This window comes from Perna viridis, chromosome 11 (genome assembly GCF_037379345.1).
Source record: "Perna viridis isolate PV_CMFRI_1.1 ecotype Kerala chromosome 11, ASM3737934v1, whole genome shotgun sequence".
In the NCBI taxonomy this organism is placed as follows: Eukaryota; Metazoa; Mollusca; class Bivalvia; order Mytilida; family Mytilidae; genus Perna; species Perna viridis.
The window spans coordinates 39083099-39105638 of record NC_142455.1 but is presented as its reverse complement, the minus strand read 5'-3'; the positions used below and the strand labels follow the sequence as shown (position 1 = coordinate 39105638).

At 32.7% G+C, this 22540-nt stretch overlaps 1 long non-coding RNA gene across 3 annotated transcripts; it reads right to left on the bottom strand.

The window, feature by feature from the left end:
* Nucleotides 1-137: 137 nt before the first annotated feature.
* Nucleotides 138-9070, bottom strand: LOC148604019 (uncharacterized). 3 transcript variants are annotated; one of them, XR_015916531.1, is made up of 4 exons: nt 8506-9069; nt 4928-7518; nt 4157-4288; nt 138-3464 (listed from the first exon to the last, which is right to left on the bottom strand). It is a non-coding gene; the product is annotated as an uncharacterized LOC148604019 (long non-coding RNA). The 3 variants fall into 3 exon arrangements; XR_015916532.1 differs by having other exon boundaries at nt 3388-4413; nt 8506-9070; XR_015916530.1 differs by having other exon boundaries at nt 3388-4288.
* Between the last annotated feature and the right edge of the window lie 13470 nt (nt 9071-22540).

The window sequence follows — 22540 nt, the reverse complement described above, 5'->3', positions numbered from 1 at the left end:
TGCAAACACCTTTGTACTTGTTCTTCGTGAATGCGATTTACTCTTAGCACATTCTTTTTAATTCGTTCAAACCATCAACTTTATATCTGACAGGTGATTGACATATATCTTGTCTGTTTTTTGTTTATTCGTTTGCAGACCGTTATAGAGTAAGAGACCCTTTATCAAAATCGATACGATAAATACACGTAACTTCTATGATGATTTGACCTATTCCTTCAGTCTCATGGAGCTTACTTTATAGCTGATCTGATTTAAAGAAACAATATAGTTTAACTAGATCCTTGAACATGAGTTTGCGTTATATAGGTGAAGTATTATTTTTAAACAATCCTAAATTCGGGGATTTGATATATTGCATCTACCCCAAAGAGCTTGATATATAAGATACTACAGCCTTATATCTTGACATACACTTTACGACAATCGTGACTTTCAATTCAGAATTGTCAACTTTCCTTTCATATGTGGCAACATCCCGTCAGCACCTGCGTATGGAGCATATCAAAACTTTTAGGTTATCTCAGAGCTTGCCGTAACCATGCAGATTTTTTTTAATCGCGTTAAAATTCTAATACATAAGCTTCATGACAGGGCTTTATTGCTACAAGATTGAAATCATTACAACGGATGTTTTATGGTCGTCATCGTGAACTCGTTGACCGTTAGGTGTATTCATCTGCGCCTTGAAAACTGATTTGTTCAACGTGTCATGGTTTCCCTTTTCTCTTTCGACTACCCAGGACTTGACTTTTTATGAGCAACTGGGTAGGTGTTTCTAGAAAATCAGAAGACGCTTACCCACACCGTTGCACCTGATCCATGCTCTCAGGTATGAGTCCGAGTTGCTCATTTGCTTTTGTTACTTTGTATATATGATTTTAGTTACTTTATGTATGTCTGTTTCCCATGTCTGGTCTTTGTCCCTGGGTTGCATTCTTTTGATTACCGGATTACCGCTATAACCTTGGTTCCCTATATTATTCTTTGATACCGAGTTTGACCAATATGTCTAGTAGACAACTACAAATAAAAACATGGGTTGTGGTTTTCCGTGAAAGAAAATACAATCAAAAGCATTGATTCCCCATTCACCGATAGTTATTTTCAATCTGATCCCGAGCATGGAGTTTCCATTTTGTTAATATCACACTAATGTTTGTGCTGCATTTAACTTAAAATTGCGAGAATATCAATACTTTACAAATTCTTTACAAACAATGACATATGAACAAATGCATGTGATTTGTCATGGCCTTCTTTGACATTAATAACTCCTAAAGATAAATAAGGTTTATATCCTACAAAGCTTTAGGCCCAAATGCATATTTATTAATGGAATAGAGGTTACTCATTCATTTTGCTTTCCAGTTTGTTGTTAGTTATGGATTTCGCCATGTTTTTTATTTCATCTTAGTATCCTGACTTTCAAATTGATCCCGTTTTGATTAAAGTTACATTTGATCCTTTATCCGTAGCATTTCATTGCTAACATTTCGGATATTATTCATTGTATCTCAACTGAAGATTTGGAAATATGTGAGTCTCTAACCAAGCGTGTTTAAGGAGACAGTTTTTTTTATCTTAATATAATAACAATTCAGAAAGAATAATTCTTCATCAGTGCAAATATTTAAATTTATTGAAAAGATAATATTTCGTTGGTCAAAGTGCAAATAACACTTTATAGATTATCCACGTCTTTTCAATTCAATTCAATTGTTTCAGTTCAACTTATATATGAAAACGTTCGGTCTGCACATTGTATTTGTTAATGTTTCATAATGCCCTTAACATTGATTGAATGTTCATTTATTCATCTTTTTTTTTCTATGTGTAATGTAAGTCATTTAAGTACTAATCACATTGATACTCCCGGACGTTCATCTATATGACATTTTAACCAACACAAAAACGGTACATTACATGTACAATAACTCTCGCACTAAACGCTTTAGATCAGAGCCTCAAAGATTTTTAAATCTTCAGTTTATCGCCATAAATGTAGGTAAACGATTGGTAAGAATAAAAGGTCTATCTTAACAGCCCAAAGCAGAACAAATGATTTTAAAGTCAAGAGACAAATAATGAGAAATTAATATAGGAAGTAGTATACTGCAACGTGCAGACATCACTCTAAATTGAATGAGGATTTTCTGCCCCGTTTACAATAATATTGGAACACAATGGGAGCGTTTTTAAGGAGTAGTTCATGTTCAGGGCGACCTTGACACATTACTTTAATTTGTTCCTGTAGTGGAAAAAGCCACACTTCAACTGTCGTAAAATTATTGGGTCGGCTATAAATGTTGTAAAGAAGTGATATTCACGAGATTTGGTAAGCCTGATTTTTAGATGTTTAGTGTAGCCCATCACATTCGTGTACCATCAGACAGATGAAAATTCCTGGCAAAAGGAAAAACTGGATGTAATCATTAGAGAATGGCAAATCGATTGTATCAACCGTCTTTCTACATATACACAATAACCTATGGTGATACTCCTTCAATTTCAGTATTTGTTTGTGACAATTGATACAATAAATACATTGAAGGACACACAAAACTTATAAAATCATTTTTCATTGTGATCAAACTCTTTATATAACATTATTATGGAACTGTTGTGTCGGTTTTAAAGACTGTACCATACCTCCGTATAACTGACCAAATCTGAGGATTGCCCCCACTTTTTTATACGTTCTAGGTTGTTTTATGTTGTTTGGTTTTGCCGGTTTTATTTTTTGTTATCTATAATTTGTTTGTTATTTCTGTGGTTTTTGGTTTGTTAGTTTAAGGTTTATTTTTTGTTCTGTAATGGTTTTGTTGAGTTTGTTGAATTTAAGATATTCTGTGTATATTATTCTCAGTTTTTAGTCTGAAAACGCAGGATGTAGTGAATGCATAAAAGAGAGAACAACTCCATGGGGAGGGATACATATCAGCTCAAAGCCACCTATTCGTCTTTAGTGAATGAGGAGCAAACTTTCAAACAATGGGTTATATTGCAGCTAGCCCAAAATAACAATATACATGGGTAGAGCAAACGGTTGCCCCTATCGACTCCAGCAACATAAAAGTAAACTGACAGTGAAAACGAAGCAATATGTACAGTGGCCATGCAATTCCTGACTTGGGGCAGGCTCAATAAATGCGGCGGGCTTAAAGTATATTAGCATGATCACAATCCTCCCCATTTCACGCATTAATGACTTTAACGTGATATTCTACAATTACATTTAGCTCTTTGCAACTGTAAAAATAAATATCCAGAAAAATATAAGTATTAACTAAAATAAGCCTAACTGAGGGGAAGAACCAATAGTAAAACCATGGGAACAATGAAGTTAGTAATCGTGGTTTCTCCGATTTCTGCTTAGAAAAAAAAAACATTGTTTGACTTTATTCATAAAAAGATGCATTATTCCGATGACTGCTAAACATCTAGAAATGTCGTCTTTATATCTGCAAATAAAAAAAAAAACACTTAAGATATGAAATCCATTTAATAATTGGTTCAAACATATACAGGTAATTGCAATTAGTAAAAATATGCATGCATTTAAAAATTGCTGGTATTATCAGTACTTTTATTTAAACAAATAAGGTGGAAAATAATCAAAGTTACAATACCAACTTCTTAACACTTGTATCTTCTACGCAATGTACTCATATCGTAATATATTTGAGGCAACTTTCAAGACGGTTGTGGGAATATTTAGATTTTTTTTGGTATGATACATATAAACTCGATAAAAAATAAACAACAAAATTTCGTTTCAACGTTTATTATATCTTAAAGAAATATTTAGACGATTTACTGGAAGGAATAACGCAAAGTTTACAAATAACGAACAACGACAATGAACAAACAAAACAATTCAAAGGAAATATGGCGATGTAATGTATGTATACTATCTAAACAAAGACATCAAACATGATGTTCGTGTTGTCTTGGTCTTAAAATACTACGAATTATAAAATATAATTATCTTATTATTTAAAAAGAATTAAGTCTCTTCTTAAATGTAAAAATGTCCATGAGATATTAATCAAGAGTCTGGCGTAAATAAAATGAATGTAATCTAGGGACAAAGACCAGACATGAAAAACAGACAGACACAACGAAAACATTATATAACGAAAATAATACATACAAAGTAACAAAAGTAAATGGGCAACTCGGACTTCATACATAAAAACTGGAAGCATGCACCAGGTCCACCGGTATGGTAAGCGTCCTCTGCTTTTTAGTAACACCCACCGAATTGCTCATAAAAAAGTCAAGTCTACAGTAGACAAAAGAGGAAGGAAAACTGTAACAAGTTGAATAATTCATTGTTCGTGGTGTAGATGGATACACTTATTAAATGTCAACATATTTACAAAATGATGATCATGGTGTCATCCAGATCTAAAATTATATTTTAAGATATGAAATTCAAATAAAAATGTGCAAATTAGACAAAGCCCATGTGGTTGATATATCCGCAAAAAGTTCAAAAGGTAAAAGGTCAAACTTAAACAGAGTTGTTATACAGAAAGTTACCATGTAATTACATCTAGGTTCTAAATTTTACGCCATACAAAGTTTTAAACGTAAATTAGATAGTGATAGGGTTGTATGTGTTTTTTTACAATCTTACAATACAATATAAAGCAAATTGCTTAATATTACATCAAATCAAATAAATATCTCCCGAAACAAAACAAGTTGATATCGACAAAGGATAAGTTAAAGAAAAGGCTTATGAAATTGCGAACTTTTAACTGTAAGCTCTTAGTTTAAATAGAAATTTGTCTCCAACCTTGTCTTAAATTGTTACCAAAAAATTAAATAAATATTCAGAAATATATGTTGCAATAATAGCCGCATGTTGTTAGTACAAAAATAAAGGACGAATATGATTATTTTTTGTAAGGCTTACCTTAGCATTGTTAAAGTGGTAAACATTTATATTTCTCTGTCATCTTCATTGTGATATTGATCGAGTAACAACACTTGACACATGCAAAACAAAAATGCAGTATACGATAGTTTCTGCTGGACAGCTTCGAGGCACGCACATTAAATCTTTCTCAATTGATGAATTACTAAATTAAACTTCCTGTCCAGACATTCAACATTGCGATTTCAGGCTTCACCTCCGTAAGGAATTTCATGAATGCGTATTCATTTAGGCCCATCACGATGTAGAAGGAATTACTAAACCCGATTTGAACACAATAACACTTTTTTTCATTTTTGTGGATTTTGTTTTAATCTACACTTTTACTATTAATAGCGCTGTCGTTATTTGTGGTCGCGTGTCTTCTTGTCATCTTTGTTTACCCTAATAAATGACAAATCTGCAATAAAGATAAATTAATGACATATTCGAAATCGAATAAGAGCAAAGAACTCCATAACATAGACTAATTTCGTACATACTATATACAGTTGGCACATTCCTCACCACTCTTCGATTTTGTGAGAGTTTGCTCTCATTGAAAAGTTCTAAACAATCAGAAACTGTTCTAAATCGCGACACACCTTGCCAGAATCTGTCGGGGGTTTAAATAAACTATGTCGTAATCTAGCATGGGTCTTGAAACTCTCTAATTAGAAACTGTTATGTTTGACATCAATCTGTCAATCTGAATAACATCACCTAGCCAGTAATATTCAACTTCTTAATTGCGTTGATTAGAATAGTTTATGACATATTTTCAAATGGTATGGTGAGAAGGAAGCTTTGTTATATTTTAACTTATTCTAGTTAGCTGTTACCCTATGTTTCAATTAATGTACAACATCCAGTACCAACAGACAATATTGGTACGACCCTTGCCATATCTACCGTACCAGGCGCTACGTCACTTGAAAGTGTTCGCACTCATATATTTGCAAAAAAATGTCAAATTAAAATAATTCTGACTGAAATATATTTGTCACAGTCATCCAAATGATAGTAAGATTTAAAACAAATACATTGTATACAACAATTTAAGATCCTTATTGAAATCATAAGTGCTCGCACTCAAAGATTCTGCAAACACATATCCAATGAGCTTCGACTTATCGAAATTACAAATGCTTTGCATGAAAATGTCGAATGTATAGTAATTTGGACTGAAGTATATGTGTCACACGCAACCAAATGAAATTTAGATTGACATTTCATACAATAATTGTATACTCTTATTAACATTTAAAGTGTTTAGCCTCATATATTTTATATATATAAGAGCTGTATCGGGAATAAAAGTGTTCATACTCGTACAATTTGCAAAAAAAAGTGTAATTTGTAAAGAATTATGACTGAAATGTATGTGTCGCAGTCATGAGCACCCACATGATAGTGAAATAAAAAAAAATAAACCATTATATTCAATTCTTTTAGACGTAATGGAAATTATAAGTGCTTGCATTCATGCATTTTACAAGAAATATCATTCTTATAGAGTTGTGACTGAAATATGTGTGTTGTAGTCACCCACATATTAGTTAAACTTAAAACAAAGTAACATGTTATTAAATAATTGTAGACTCTTAAGAAAATTAAAAGTGCTCGTACTCATACATTTTGCAAATATATGTATTTTTTAGAATTTTGACTATCACAAATATGTCCCAATTACCAGCATGATACTTACATTGAACACTTTTACAATGAGAAAATACCTTTTTGGAAATTGGAAAGTGCTCACACCCATACATTTTGCAAGAAAATGTCATATCTAAAGTATTTTGACTAGAATATATATGTCATAGTCACCCACATGATAGCTATATCAAACCATCAGACAACAGGTCGTTAATTCAATATTAATTTTAATGATTTATTGCTTTTAAGTATTAAAATAGTCCAAATTACATCAGACAGAAAAATTCAACTATTTAGTACTGTGTCCACTATTTTTTAACCAGTCTTCCTGTTCTAACATAGACTGAACTGGTATCAATAACTGTCCAATGGTATGACAGTTTATAACAGCTTTTCGTTTTTCTTTGTCGTGACCCAGGACAGTTTCTGTCAGGATCGGTCAGACTCTGTAAGGAATTTTGTTCTAGTTTCTGTCATGGACCTCTTTTTTTGTCTGACAGATTCTGACGGATTTCAAGAGTAGGTAGAAGGGATCGCTACTGTATATTTGTCAATCACGTTTTACCTTTAACAGCCGAATAAGCTTATAATTATTAATAATATGTTTATATATGACTCTGAACTTATCAGCGAAACAATTTCTCTGGTTAAAGGATGATATTAACTGATCTGTGATAGATCAAAAACTAGTGCCAGATTTCGTTTGCAGAATGCCGCCGCTATTTTTTTTACAGAAACTGTTTGACAGTTGAACAAATGATCTGAAACTATTAACTTATTAATAAATGATCGTAAACTTAGTTGCATAGATCGGTCTTGGTACTATATATGACGATTGTGTATGAGTGCATTAACAACTGTAATAAAACTGTTTAGTAAGCAATAACTTAGCTTTAATAAGTTCCAAATTGCCTGTTCCTCAACCAACCAATCTAAAAATAAAAATTATTCATAGTGTAAATACGTTTTTTATTTCTTGTTATTTAATTTACATTGCAGACAATCCAAAATATTTCAGTCCACATCGGTATTGATTAAGTATATTAACTACGTCGATAGATAACCGATCATTTATATATTTTTCCTTTAAAAGGCACCTAATTGAACAGTGTTCACACGATTTGCTTCATATGTTTTCAATATGAAACATGTAAAACAAAATATTTGGAAGTCTATACTTCAGCATTCACATTTACATTTCTAAATTAACTATCAAATATACTGCATTCTTTAATAATAATTATAAAAAAAAAAAACACATGACGAAAAAATTAATAGTTCTTCTAAATACCTCTATTTTCTTAACAATATGCAAAATGTTCATTTTCTTTTGAAACATACTGTTTACAATCGATATTGTTTACAGTTTACAGTATTGGCTCATTAAAAATACTTCAAAGGACTAATTCTTTAATGTTTTTGATAGGATTATCTTTGCTCTCTTTGCATGAATTTAATTATTAACAGCTCTACAATTTTCAAAAAGATCGATAACCAGGAATTGCAACAGTGTTGTTTTAAATATTTTTGATTCTTTAACAACCAAAATATGATCAGGAATGCCGAAGAACGCCTAGATGTAACGGATGTGCGGAAATGTTTCTGTGCACTAGTTAAATCTTAATTCGTTGTTGGCAGGAATGATCATATTCTGGTAATTAACGATAACCAATTATTATCATATTAATCGTTGATATTTTCAACATGAATTTAAAATTGGGTGAGCGGCGGATTGATATTTGTGACATGTTGACGTGAGAAAGTGCGAGTGTAAAATTAACAATTAATTACACAGAGTAAATTTTAGATTTTGTTTTTCACTGGGAACATTCTGCAAATCACTGCAACCTATATAATAAAACAGATAACTTCAAGATCCAGTCGTGTAATAAAATATGTTAATCAAATAGTATACTTACTACATCAGTGTGGAAGTTATGATGGTAAGTGTAGGTCTAGTAATATTTTCCTGTTATGCGCTTAATTGAATATGGTCCTTTTAAGATTGAACCTCTGTTAGTTAGGCGTATTGGATTTTTCCTTGACCAATCATACTGTTGCCACGCCTACATAACCTCTACCAAGTAACGACCGATTAAAGTTCATTTCTTTGATCTAAAAGTAAAAAAAAAATGAAATAATCATTTTGTCGTTAAATGGTCCTGTATTTTGTTTCAAACACAGGACCTAACTATACTACACATTTAAATATGTTTGTAATGTGTATTATCAGCCATGCATGTAATACAAATCACACTGATATTATAAAGTTTCCCGTAAAAAGTTAATAATTGTTTCCTCAGACAAAGCTTACAAAGTGCTACTTTACGTCTGCGTTTTATTTTCTGTTTGCATGGAATTCCATTGTTCATCTATTGATTATTCAACAGTTAATCTAAATAACGTGTTGTTTGAAATGTTAATAATACAGACTAAATTGCAATACTGTGAACATGATTTTGTTCATACATGTTTTTTCGATTTATAGCTAGACTTTATATCACAATAGTTGTGTAAAACGTTCATGATGATAAATATACTTATAGATTACATTTGATAAATAAATTACTATTCTTTTCAATAAAAAAGTATTTTTCATTGGAAATAACCACTAATCATCTCTTGATAACTAATTATTACATACAAGGTAAGAAATTTAAACATATCGCAAGATATTGGTTGTTTTTAAACCATGACTCAAAGCCAAGGTGCAGTGCAGTCTAAAACCTTTCAAAAACAATATAAAAAACTTACCATATTGAAGGCAGTATTCTTAAAGTTGAACTTTGCTGTGTTACTTAATTCGTTTTACGAAGAATTACATTACATACTGTAGTTGTTAATTACATTATTGATAGTTAATATATATGTAAACAAGTTATAGTTTGTGACACTCATTTGAAATAATATAACCAGAACATTACTAATAACATATTTTATACCAAATAGACATAAATATGTTCTTTTGAGTACGTTTTAAATGAAATGATGAAGTTTGTGGCACCCACGTTACAATCGCGGTATATGTTGCGTGCATTAGATATATTTCAGACTGTTAGATTAAATAATACAGAAACAAGCTTAAGACACGCTAGAGAGATAATGTATAAGCAGACGCTAAACGACAGTTTAGAACACATCGACCATCAGATAGACTCAGAAGTAATGATAAAGAGATACGTTATAAAAAAAACGTTTAATAGCCAATGTTTATTATCAGAGGTAGACGTAGAAAATAATAGCAGTGATAAGACCTACACTGCTACCACTCTCTCCAAAGAAGAGATTGTGGAAAACCATAAATATGTGCTATCCTCTTTTGGTCTCTCTACCAAGGACGATGATTGTGATCTACCGTCTATGTACTAGATTCCTAAACTTCACAAGAATCCATACACACAACGTTTCATAGCTGGATCTGCAAAATGTACCACCAAACCTCTTTCAAAACTTTTAACTTCTATACTCACAACTGTCTTAGAGGGTTTACAGTCCTACCACAACACTTGTTACTCCCGTAGTGGTATTAATTCAATGTGGATCCTGAAAAATTCAAAAGATCTTTTGGAGACAATCAGTTTAAGACTATTATCTGAATAAAATAGCATTAAAACCTATGATTTTTCAACACTGTATACTTCTATTTCCCATACTCAGTTAAAATCCCGACTTAAAAACATTATATATCCTTGTTTTTTTCCAAAACAGATGGTACACCTAGATACAAATATATAGTTCTTGGTAGAGATTCCTCATGCTTTGTAAGAAATAATTCCATTTCGTCTTCCAAATATACAGAGAAAGATGTTTACAATCTGGTAGCAACATAACAATGTTTCAGAAGACTATTTATTAGAGTTATAGCGCGATACAAAACGTCTGCGTAGTTTCGACAAACTCTGGCATAACGTATGGTTTGTGATATGAACACTCCATACGCAGGAGCTGAAGGGATGTTGCAACAGATGCAAGGAAAGTTGACAATTCTGAATGAAAAGTCATCACGTTTGTCGTAAAGTTTGGTCAATAGTTTTCTTTTACCATCAATTTCTAAGTGTAGGTCAAGATATGAGGCTTTAGAATTTAGAATTAGAATCAATACACAAACAAAGAAAAATAATTCATTTCACTATAAATTGTTTGTAAACTGTTCCTCTTCTGTCTGGCGGAGGCAGCCCTCCCAAACTTGCTTTTATACGGAATTACAGTTTACGTTAAATAAATATTTTTTTGTGCAGATATTGCATCAACATAGAAAAATGTTTCGGGAACTTTGCTAATCCAAACATTGAGAAAACCTCAAAACGAAGTGAAGTAAAAATATATTTTGCTCTGATATAAGCATTTCCTTACTTTTGCCTTTATGGGAAAATCCATTAATCATCTATAGAAATAAAACCCTTAAACTAAATGCCCATAGACTTTGAGTGACAAGGAACAAATGTAGTTTTGTTTTTGATTTGTGCATATATGATTTTTAACTTCATTGATACGATTTTGAGGGGAGGGGGGTGTGGGTAAATATAGAAAGTGCAGAGTGATTTTTTTCTGCTTTTATCAGTTAATTATATTATTCAAGCACATTTTGATGTTTGCCATGTCATCATGTCACTGATATCTTTATATTTGTATTTTTTTTCTGGACAATGAAATAAACCAGTTATTCTTAATGTATGAAACACAGCCCATCAGCCAATATTGTGGTTATTAGCAAAACATAAATAACTCTATAAAAAAGCCAGAGTTCAAGTTTTCTCCTTTTCCTTTTTTCAACATTCAAATACAGAATTGGAAATTATCATAGAAAACATCCAAATGGTGTTTTTTTACAAATGAAGTATTTTAAAGTCTTAACAAATCATTAAGAATCTTTCGAGGAAGGATTGTGAGGGGGGTTCGGGAAGGACCAAGAACTCATTTCAACATTAATTTCTCTATTCTCCAATGGAGTTGGAAATGGCCGCAATCGACTCGAGAGGGGTCAGAGATCGTATTTCAACATTGATTTCCTTATTCGCCATTTTAGGTCGCACAGAGTTGGAAATGATCGCAATCGATTCGGGAGAAGTCAGACTCTAATTTTAACATTAATTTCTTTTTTTTCAACATTCATTTCCTTTTTTTTTTGCCCTTCTTGGTCGACATAGTTGGGAAAGGTCGCAATCGACTTCTGAGGAGTCGAAGATATTATGGTAGCATTCATTTTCTTTTTTCGCCATATTATGTCGGACAGAGTTGAAATGATCGCAATGGACTCGAAAGGGGGTCAGATATATTATTCATTTCTTTTTTTCAACATTCGTTTTCTTATTCGCCTAATACGGTCGGATAGAGTTGGGAATGACACGGGAGGGGTAAAAGATCTCATGTCAACATTCATTTCCTTTTACAACATTCGTTTCTGTGTTCAAAAGTTTAGTCGTACATAATAACAAATTGTCTAAGATCTCGTTTTAACTTTTATTTCATTTTTCAACATTTAATGTCATTTCCCTTTGCATGTATGTAGTCATTGGGTTTAGCTAACCATGCATTACCCTTCTTTGTTAAATGCCATAACCTCTGAAAATATTATGCGTGACTAACAGTATGGCTTATTTGTATTTATTATTATTATTATTATTATTATTATTATTATTATTATTATTATTTTATTTTATTATTATTTTTTTTTTTTTCACAATTTTTACTTTTGGGGTCATTTCTTTCGAGGACTTGTTACAATTTGTCATAATCAATTAAAAATTGTTCAAAGTCTTTAAATGTTTAAATGAGTCATTGGTCCCTCCCCAACCCTTCTCACAATCCTTCAACAAAAATGTTCATGATTTGTTAGCACTTCAAATGTTTAAAATAGGTCCTAGTTCAATGAATCTTTAAAACAATTCATTAATTTAAGAAAGATATTTCCGCCACATCGACTTGCCTACAAACTTGTAATTAAACTTGTATAGACAATTAATGTACATGATAAATCATTTATACTGATAAATGAACTTCAAGCCACTACATGTTATATTTAGTTCGAGCAAAAATAAGTGCGACATCAATGGTCAACCCGTGGTAATTTATGATAAACTGGAGTTTCCGTGATTTACTTCTTGAAAATACCACCATTAGCTGCAGACAATATATGTTATATTACTTTTATACTGAATATTATCAAGTTTGTGTTTGAATAACATCTAAAAAAATGATATAATTCCGAAAATTACAATTGAAGCTCACTATCACTTTTTGTTTTGCTGGTAAAAAAACAATAAATAAGGTCATGGAAACGTTACATTTCGGGGATAAATCATTAAAAAGTAATAAAAGGAACCAATAAAACCAGAAACACGTTTTATAGGGACTCAAATCAGGCATTCAAAACAGACACACACAACAAGAACCATAAAATAACCAAAATAATACGTACAAAACAAAAACAAAAACAAATGAACGAATCTTATTCCACGAAACACTGGGAGCATATACCAGGTATGAACAGCAGTATAAAAAGTATAAAAAAATCATTAACGATGATAATTCTTCAGAAGCAAACTGAAAAAAAATATAAGAAAACAAAAACCACTTGGATAAACAATATCTGCTGCTGGATCCAACAAAGTATATAAAGTAACTAAAATATTACATACAGGTAACAACAGTAAATGAGGTTTTCGGTAGCATGGACCAGATGCGCGGGTAAGATAATTGTCCTCTGTCTTTCTAGAAACATTAACTGAGTTGTTCATCAAAAGTGGAAGACGAAAAAGGAAGGGCTTGGAAATCAAAGGTGTCAGATTTTCACCAAATTTGGTATATGAGCCAATAATATTGCTCAATTTAAAAAAAAATGATATGAATTTTCTTGGCATTTATTCGGTTGCTATGTAAACCGTTGACCTTAGATTTATTTGCTAAAGTGTTTTTCAGTGGTAATTTTACCAGATGCAGGAACTTGTTCTCATAACACATCTAAGTTGATTCATTTGCTGTTCTTAGGTTTTGTAAAAGTTAGCATAGTACTTCTTTTTTGTAAGACTAAACAAGATTAAATGTGTGTGTCGTATTCTTAAATAAGGGATTATAAGATACTAGAAAGAGTAATCAGAGGAACCAAGGATATAGCAGTAATAAAAAGAACGGAATCCAGGGACAAAGACCAGACATGGAAAACAGACATACACAACAAATAAAATAAAGTAACTAAAATCATGCATACAAATTACCAAAAGCAAATGAGCATCTCGAACTCCACTTAAACCTGGGAGCATGGACCAGGTGCACCGGTAGGGTAGGCGTTCTTTGCTTTTCCTGCCGAGTTGTTCATAATAAATAAAGTCCGGGGCAGACGAAAGAGGAAGGGAAAACTATGATACGTTCAACAAATCAGTTTTCATGGCGTAGATTGATACATCGTTGCGATCCACGAGTTCATGATGACTTCAATCTTGTAGCAACATAACCTTGTTCCAGAAGTCCTTTTGATAGAATTCTAGCGAGATACAAAATAATCTGCGTAGTTTCGGCAAGCTCTGGATAGACATTTTTAATGTTTGTAACAAAGTGAAAAATTGATCTGTTTGTGGTTTATTTCAAAATATAGACCATATACATCAAAGTTTAATCTATAATTTAAAAAAAAATACAAATAGTATATTCCTGAAATTAAGAAAAATATACTTTGAAATGGTAACCATGGCATTTTTTAAATGATCAATAAAATTTCAATACAATATTCTTGATATTTAATGTAATATGAACACTTAAAGTTACAAAATGTCTAATAACTTAATGTTTTTTCTTAAATATTTTGTATTGATATAACCATTATTAAATTTATTAAAGTGGGAATAATTGTGTGATATAAACTAGAGGCTCCCAAGAACCTGAATCGTTCACCTGGTTCATTTTTTGCACTTCAATGGCAATAACTCTAACATTCAGCCGTCCAATAGTTTTAAGCTAAAAGAGATATTTTAAGGCCTTATCATAAGGATTATTTTTTTCATTTTTTTTTTTTTTCATTTTAAAATATGTTTCCTTTCTATCATAGATTTAAGATATTTGCTGAAAACTCCAAAAGGTCATTTTTTTTCCTTTGACGCAATGGAGACTCATTAGGATCATTTCATTCATATTTGTTTTTTCTATCTATTAAAGTTTTCAAGATATTGTCTAAAAAATGTCATGTTTCACTTTTCAAGGGTAACAACTCTACAGCTTTACATGTTTTCAACAAACTTGATATATAGATTAGAATGCAGCTATAGTGGTTTAGTATATGTCGGAGAAACGCAAGAACGATTAAACAAAAGAATGTGCGATCATCGTTCGTGAATTAACACCACCAAATTCCCGACAGTTTATCAACACTTTAATCAACAAGATCATTCAATCCTCTCTATGAAAGTTCGTATTTTAGAAAAAAAATACCATCTTACAAACAGTCCCGTTCTAAGTAAAAACTATCGTAAGGAAAGAGAGGAATACTGGATACGCAGACTAGGTACTGCAATACCTTACGGACGCAATGACAACGTCAAAAGAATATTTTTTGTTTGTTTGTTTGTTGGGGTTTAACGTCCGAGCAGCAATATTTCAGCTATATTCAGACAATGAACATGAAATGGATGATAAAATGAACATGAGATAAAATAAAAAGGATCGAACACAAGGATAATAGGGTCGACAAATTTTGATTGCCACTGGAAAAAGGGGGGATGGGTAAGGTCGTTCAATTTAGCCTCCTGTGGCGGAGCAAAGGTTCCTACTCCTATCGAATACCACAGCTGGGTTCTTTAACGTGCGAGGAACACGGTGCACCACTATGGTTTGCGGTCAGTTTTTCCGTATTATAGCCTGACAACCCCAGCATGTAATCAAAAGAATAGGAAACCTTTCAAGCCAATATAAAAATAACATAAATGTGATGAATTTATTTGACAAAAATCCAAGACAGGAAAGGAGTCATGGCCATCGCCACTATACGTCACCTAAGTTACACTGTGTCTCCATGGATGGTCTCCTTCCTTTCATACAAAAAACTCTTGGACTTTATCACGTTAGAACCAAACTTTATTCTATGCCTCTCACTCTAATACACTCCTTTGACAAAACAAGTCTTGACACTCCTTTTTCTGACCCCACCTCATCATTATACAGACCTGTTGCCATCATTTTGGATATTTGTTTCTACAGACACTTTAAACCAGTTTGTGTGAAAAATCAGGATGAGGAAAAACGATCATTTCTTCCACTACCGTTTGTCAACAAAGGTATAGATGCAATTGATTTGGCTAACATCCTCCATCACAAAGACATCACAAACAAATTCCCTCATATTTCAAAGACAAATCCATACCAATTATTTCATATTCCTATACTTCACCCATTGCATCCAAAATATTCAATTATAAAAAGCTATTGCAGAACCTCGAGATTGAGGACTTCAAGGCTAAACTCTCCATTCAAATATGGTCCTTATGGTTACGTCGTTAGGGGTTTTTTACCACCATCGAAAACGAATCTCTGCGTAATATCCTTTCTATAGGACCCACTACTCTGTACCACGCTCCATAAATTGGAATTATAACTTTAAAATTCTTATAGATGCCGCCGAGGACTATGCAAGAAAATGGTAAAAATGATAACAAGAAGAGATTGATTCTCTAATAGAATGGTTAAAGGCCGTGAGGTCTTTAATTTTGAAACGAATGAAAGTTTTAAGTATGTAAATGAGTGCCAAAGATACATCACTTTTCAATGACCCCGATGTAGCAAAAACATTGTCTACTATACATGACAAATATGTTGTCGTACCAGCAGACAAAGCCCAAAACAACATTGTTTTTGTCTGCAAAAGTTTTACAACAAATGTGTATTATCGGAGGTAGACGTAAAAAATAATACCTGTGATTAGACCTATACTGCTACCACACTCTCCAAAGAAGAGATTGTGGAAAACCATAAATATGTGTTATCCTCTTTTGGTCTCTCCATCCAATAACGATCATTGTGATTTACCGTCTATGTACTGGATTCCTAAACTCCACAATCTATACAATCAGCCTTTCATAGCTGAATCTGCAAAATGTACCACCAAACCTCTTTCAAAACTTTTGACATCTCTGCTTACAACGGTCAAAGAGGGTCTGCTGTCCTACCACAACACTTGTTACTCCCGTAGTGGTATTAATTCAATGTGGATCTTGAAAAAGTCGAAAGATCATTTGGAGACAATCAGTTCAAGACTATTATCTGCATATAATATCATTCAAATCTATGATTTTCAAAACTGGATACTTCTATTCCCAATACTCAGTTAAAATCTCGACTTAAAACATTATACACTGTTGTTTTTTTTTTTCGAAAAAAATGGTACACGTAGATACAAATATATAGTTCTTGGTAGAGATTCGTCATACTTTGTAAGAAATAATTCAAAATCATCTTCCAAATATAAAGAGGAAGATGTTTCCATATGTTGGAAGTGTTAATCGACAATGTGGTTGACATGCTTTTCAACAAACGGTCGGCATTCCAATGGGAACAAATTGTGCTCCTTTACTTGCTGACCTATTCCTTTACTTTTATGAGGTTGACTTTATAGCTGATTTGATCCGAAAGAAAGAATATAGTTTGGCTAGATCCTTTAATCTCAGTTTCCGCTACAAAGATGAAGTATTATCTTTAAAAGAGTAATCAAGGGAACCAAGGTTATAGCGGTAATCAAAAGAATGTAATCCAGGGACAAAGACCAGACATGGAAAACAGACATACACAACAAAGAACATAAAGTAACTAAAATCATACGTACAAAGTAACAAAAGTAAATGAGCATCTCGGACTCCACTAAAACTGGGAGCATGGACCAGGTGCACCGGTAGGGTAAGCGTCCTCTGCTTTTCTAGAAACATCCGCCGAGCTGCTCATAAAAAGTCAAGTCCGGGGTAGACAAACGAGGAAAGGAAAACTAAGACCCGTTTAATAAATCAGTTTTCATGGTGCTGATGGATACACCATAACGATCCACGAGTTCATGATGACGACCATAAAACGTATGTAGTGATTACTTCAATATTGTAGTTCTAGCGCGAGACAAAAAATCTGCGTAGTCTGGCAAGCTCTAGCATAACCTATGAGTTGTGATATGAACACTTCATACGCAGGAGCCGAAGGGATGTTGCCACAGATGAAAGGAAAGTTGACAATTCTGAATTAAAAGTCATCACGATTTTCGTAAAGTTTGGTCAATGGTTTTCCTTTACCATCGATTTCGATGTGTAGGTCAAGATATGAGGCTGACTTCATAGTGTCTGCAGTATCCGGTTTCTGGTTTGTCTACCCAGACTTGATTTTTTGTGAACAACTCGGCGGGTGTTTCTAGAAAAGAAAAGGACCTTGCCCTACCGGTTCACCTGGTCCATGCTCCCAGTTTTTAGTGGAGGCCGAATTGTTCATTTGCTTATGTTACTTTGTATGTATGATTTTAGTTACTTTATTGTATTTGTTGTGTATGTTTGTTTTCCATGCCTGGTCTTTGTCCCTGGATTGCATTCTTTTGATTACCGCTATAACCTTGGTTCCTCCTTATTACTCTTTCAGAATATTGACTGAAAACAGAAAAAAAAAAAAAACAGAAAAAAAAAAAAAAAAAAAAACATAATAAATAAACGTTTTTGTTCACCTTACAGGGCATTAACTATAATAAGAAGTCATCGGTCAGCTTTGATCCAATGTAGAGATCTTCAAATTGAAAAACGAAAGCCCAAATAATTTTCCAATAGTTTTTGAGATTTAAGTAGAAATTGGTGATTCTACCATAGTGGTATAGAAAGAATATCAATTTAACAATACAACAAGGTAAACAAAGACAGCACCAACTATCGAGTGCATTAAAATATATCAATAGAGATTATTGTCTTCTACATGTATATCTTGAGTCCTTCAGTATTAGTTTATCATTTTTGGAAAATGTAGTATATGAAAAATAAAGAGAGGTGATTTTCCCTAAAATGTATCATCGTACCTTATGTCATAAAGTTTGTCTTAAAAACATTCATAGATAGTGAAAAAAAAATCTTGTAATACCATCTTAAACCAAATTGTATTATGCCAATATTTGTGAGACATTCACATGGTAATTTCTAAATAAATAACTTACTTAGAATGTAAAAATATTCAAATTACTTGGTTTCAAATTAATCATAATAGATATAAATTCATATTTTATAATTTCTATGAAAATAATGGCAGGATTTCTTTTTCATAATTTTATCATTGTCCAAGTTGAAGACTGTCCTCTCTTTTTGAAGATTGATTGCATGGCCGTTACTAAGGGCTTAAGTTAGAGGAGGCGCCAATTTTGGCCCCTAGAAATTGGAGGGGGGGGGGCAAAACCCTCATCCGATGTTTTATTATTGCTATGGCATAAAATTCTTGAATTTATGTAAGAGTAATCAAGGGATCCAAGGTTACAGCGGTAATCAAACAATGAATCCAAGAATGTAAATATCTTGAAAGATAAATTACAAAACTGTATTGTTTTTTTTTAATGTAATATATGTATGACACTATTCCACATTTTCTTTCTCTATTCTAAATTTTTGAATTATTGACCAGAGTTTCCTTTACAAAATACACGCAATTTTAATAATCTGATATATTTGAAAAATAACAAAAATATTCACACTTTACTTTAATTGTTATATTTTGCTCCGAATGAAAGGTGGTTGTCCTACTACCACCCTTATGGCTATTGAGCTTTATTGATTCCACAGGGTTCCATACATGTTTGCACTGATGTGTTTGGTTGTAGCTTGGACCACATCATACATTTGGATATAATAGACCACTCAAATCGACCAGTACAGACCTAGGAAACTCCAATTGAAATATCGGGGGACGATATTTTTCCACTTATCCCCAAAGCCCGATGTAATGCCTAAATGTCCTCTGGAACACCAATATAAGCCTTAAAACTGGCCCTTGGTTTGCATCTAAAAAGATTTTTGTCTATATTTTTTTATTTTATCCATTGTATTGGCAAGCAATCCAAAGATTTTAAAGTCTCTACGGCACTTTCCAGTGAGTAATTAATGTAACCGATGTTCTTGCACGAAATCCAACCATCGATTGGAATTTAGTGTTATCCAGTACTACTCAGGTCTAAGAGGTATTTACAATGGAATATACATTACATATAAACAAAACTCATGACCATGGTGACAATCTTGTCAAAATAAATTAATCTATAGTTTAAACTTTGAAGTCATAGACCCTTCTATACTTATATGATCTTTCCTGTATCACTGTATCACTTTGATTGGCGAATAGAGAGACGTTGTATAATATTGATTTGCTGTGTCAAATTTCATCCTCTATCCTACATAATAACACATGAATAGACTGTCCCGTACTACCATATATCGGCACAAAGTTACAACCCTAGATTAATCATACGAGGAGGAATGACCCGGTCCGCGAAAGCTGTATTTTTATATAGCCTGGCTGGCCGAGTGGTCTAGGGTGCTGAATTTAATGCAGACGGTGTTGCCAAAGATGTCACAGCGGTTCAAGTTCGAGTCTCGCGGAGGGAACGACCAACAATTTGCTTCGCAAATTTGACAGTTCTAAGATCGTTGAAAATTTTACAGACCATTCTATAAGTTTCTATTATCTTTTTCTGTATCAATGTGATCATTCCTTCCGCGGGACTTGAACTCGTACCACTGTGACATCTATGGCAACACCGCCTCGAAAACCAGCCCATGTACCTTACTGTACAGTCCTTGAACCGATCCGCGCAACAATTTAACGGATCGATGACCGTTGACTGATTGATCGTTGACGGATCAATGACCGGTGACCGATCTGATCGCAGTTTTGTTGAAATAAATGTAAAATAAAAATATAAATTAATGTTTAAGTCTATTACATTATGTAAATATGATTAAAATTGACGAAGAAAACAATACAAACCGTAAAATACAGTGACTGCTCCATGGTCCCCTGGTGAGATAAGCGGTTTAATGGATCGGTTTGACGGATCGATGACTAACCGTAAACTGATCGATGACCGATTGAAATTTTTGTTGCACGGATCGGTTCAGGTACTGTAATTCCTTTGATTATTATTATTATTTCTTTCGTAACTTCTTAAAATTGATTTGGCAGAAAGAGTATGCGACACATTATTACGACACTTTAGACTAGAACTATGCGTAACAGAGTTGCTGGGAAATATAAATTTAGGTCTCACTGAACACTTCTAGCGTTTACATTACTTTACATGTTGAGAAAGTAATTTTCATTGTTGATTCCCAGGACAAATTACATCTAAATTTGCATACCATTGCGAAGCTTGGAAAATAAGGTTTCCAAAATTAGTATGCTAATGGTACAATGACTGTACAAATTCTTCACAAAATTTATTTGAATAAATAAAACTGAAAATACACAATGTTACCTTTTCTGCTAGCTGACAGCATGGAGGCAAATTACTCACACATGTAAACAATATTCATACAATATTGTAGTTAATTATATATATATATATATATATATATATATATATATATATATATATATATATATATATATATATATATATATATATATATGATTTTAAAGTACTTATTCTAAGCTTTATTTTGACTACTTTTAACCATAATACACACAGTGAGTTTTTGGTACTATATAGGGGGGGGTGGCCGTTCAACCCGGAAGTGGTTAGTAGGACCTTAACCTTGTATGAGTTATTTAATTCTAACCGAAATCATTTTCCGTCATTTTTGTTTTATTTTGAAAACCGTAAGGCTTAGAAACATAAGACTTCCACCATTCATCCTAGGTCACATATGGAGTTTCCAAAAATGTATCACTCGATGACATACGGCGACCTTGAGTCAAGTTATGGATTCTCCTTAAAAACCGTAATAGATAGAAGCAAACATGATATGGGAAAAATACTCGTCTTGTCAAGTTCTACATAAATTCTATGATCACAAAACCCTCCGACCAACTATAAGTGATTTATCGCCCATAAATTGATTTTTGAGTAAAACTTTTACAAATACAGAGCCAAAACCATAAGAGATAGAGGGGTAATGTAAAGTTGTTTAGGACAAGGAACTCTACAAGAAAAGTAAGGGCTTCATTCAGTATGCTCAACGCTGTATGAGTTATTGGCCAAAATGTTTAACATTTCATCAATCATTAATAATAAGAAATGCTCCTTTATTGATTTAATTATCAGTTTCTTTATTTTTTTCTTTTAATATAAAGGCGAGAAAAATAATTGTTTAAGCCCACACAACTGGACTGGCCGTGCGATACATGAAAGTGGTAGTCAAGCTTGTTAAAAAATCTTAGTAACTACACTTTAAATTTGCACTTAAAAATAAATCTAATTGACAGGAGGTAACTTGTTTACCTAACAATACTAGATACGCACGTGTTTTCCCTTGACAGGAAATACTGAACACTCTTAGCGTACTCTTAACACTACTAAATTGATTTGAGTGACGCTAATGGATTTACTGAAATTACTCTTGACAACTCTTAACGACAGATATTTAATGTGCACTGAATCGCTACTGAAAATATAGAAACTTTTAAACGTATTGTTAAGAGTTTTCAGTAGATGTTAAGTAGGACATGACCGATTCAGTAAACAAATATGCTACTAGTGATGAAATATGACACTCCAGCAGCATAATATTTTGTCTCCACAGCCAACTGTTACGCACTTGAATAATATTAATATTTTGGCAGCTACTTTTTGCCCCATTGGCAAGCATTTATTGAAATTATTCCAAGTAAATGATAATTGGCTGGGATTATGCGAAAAACATCTTCTATATCACATTTTACGAGTTTATTCAAAGCAGTCATGATGTTGTACAAGATTGACAACTACATCAACACTGTCATATTGAACTGTACAGTTCTCTCTGGGAATTAAGA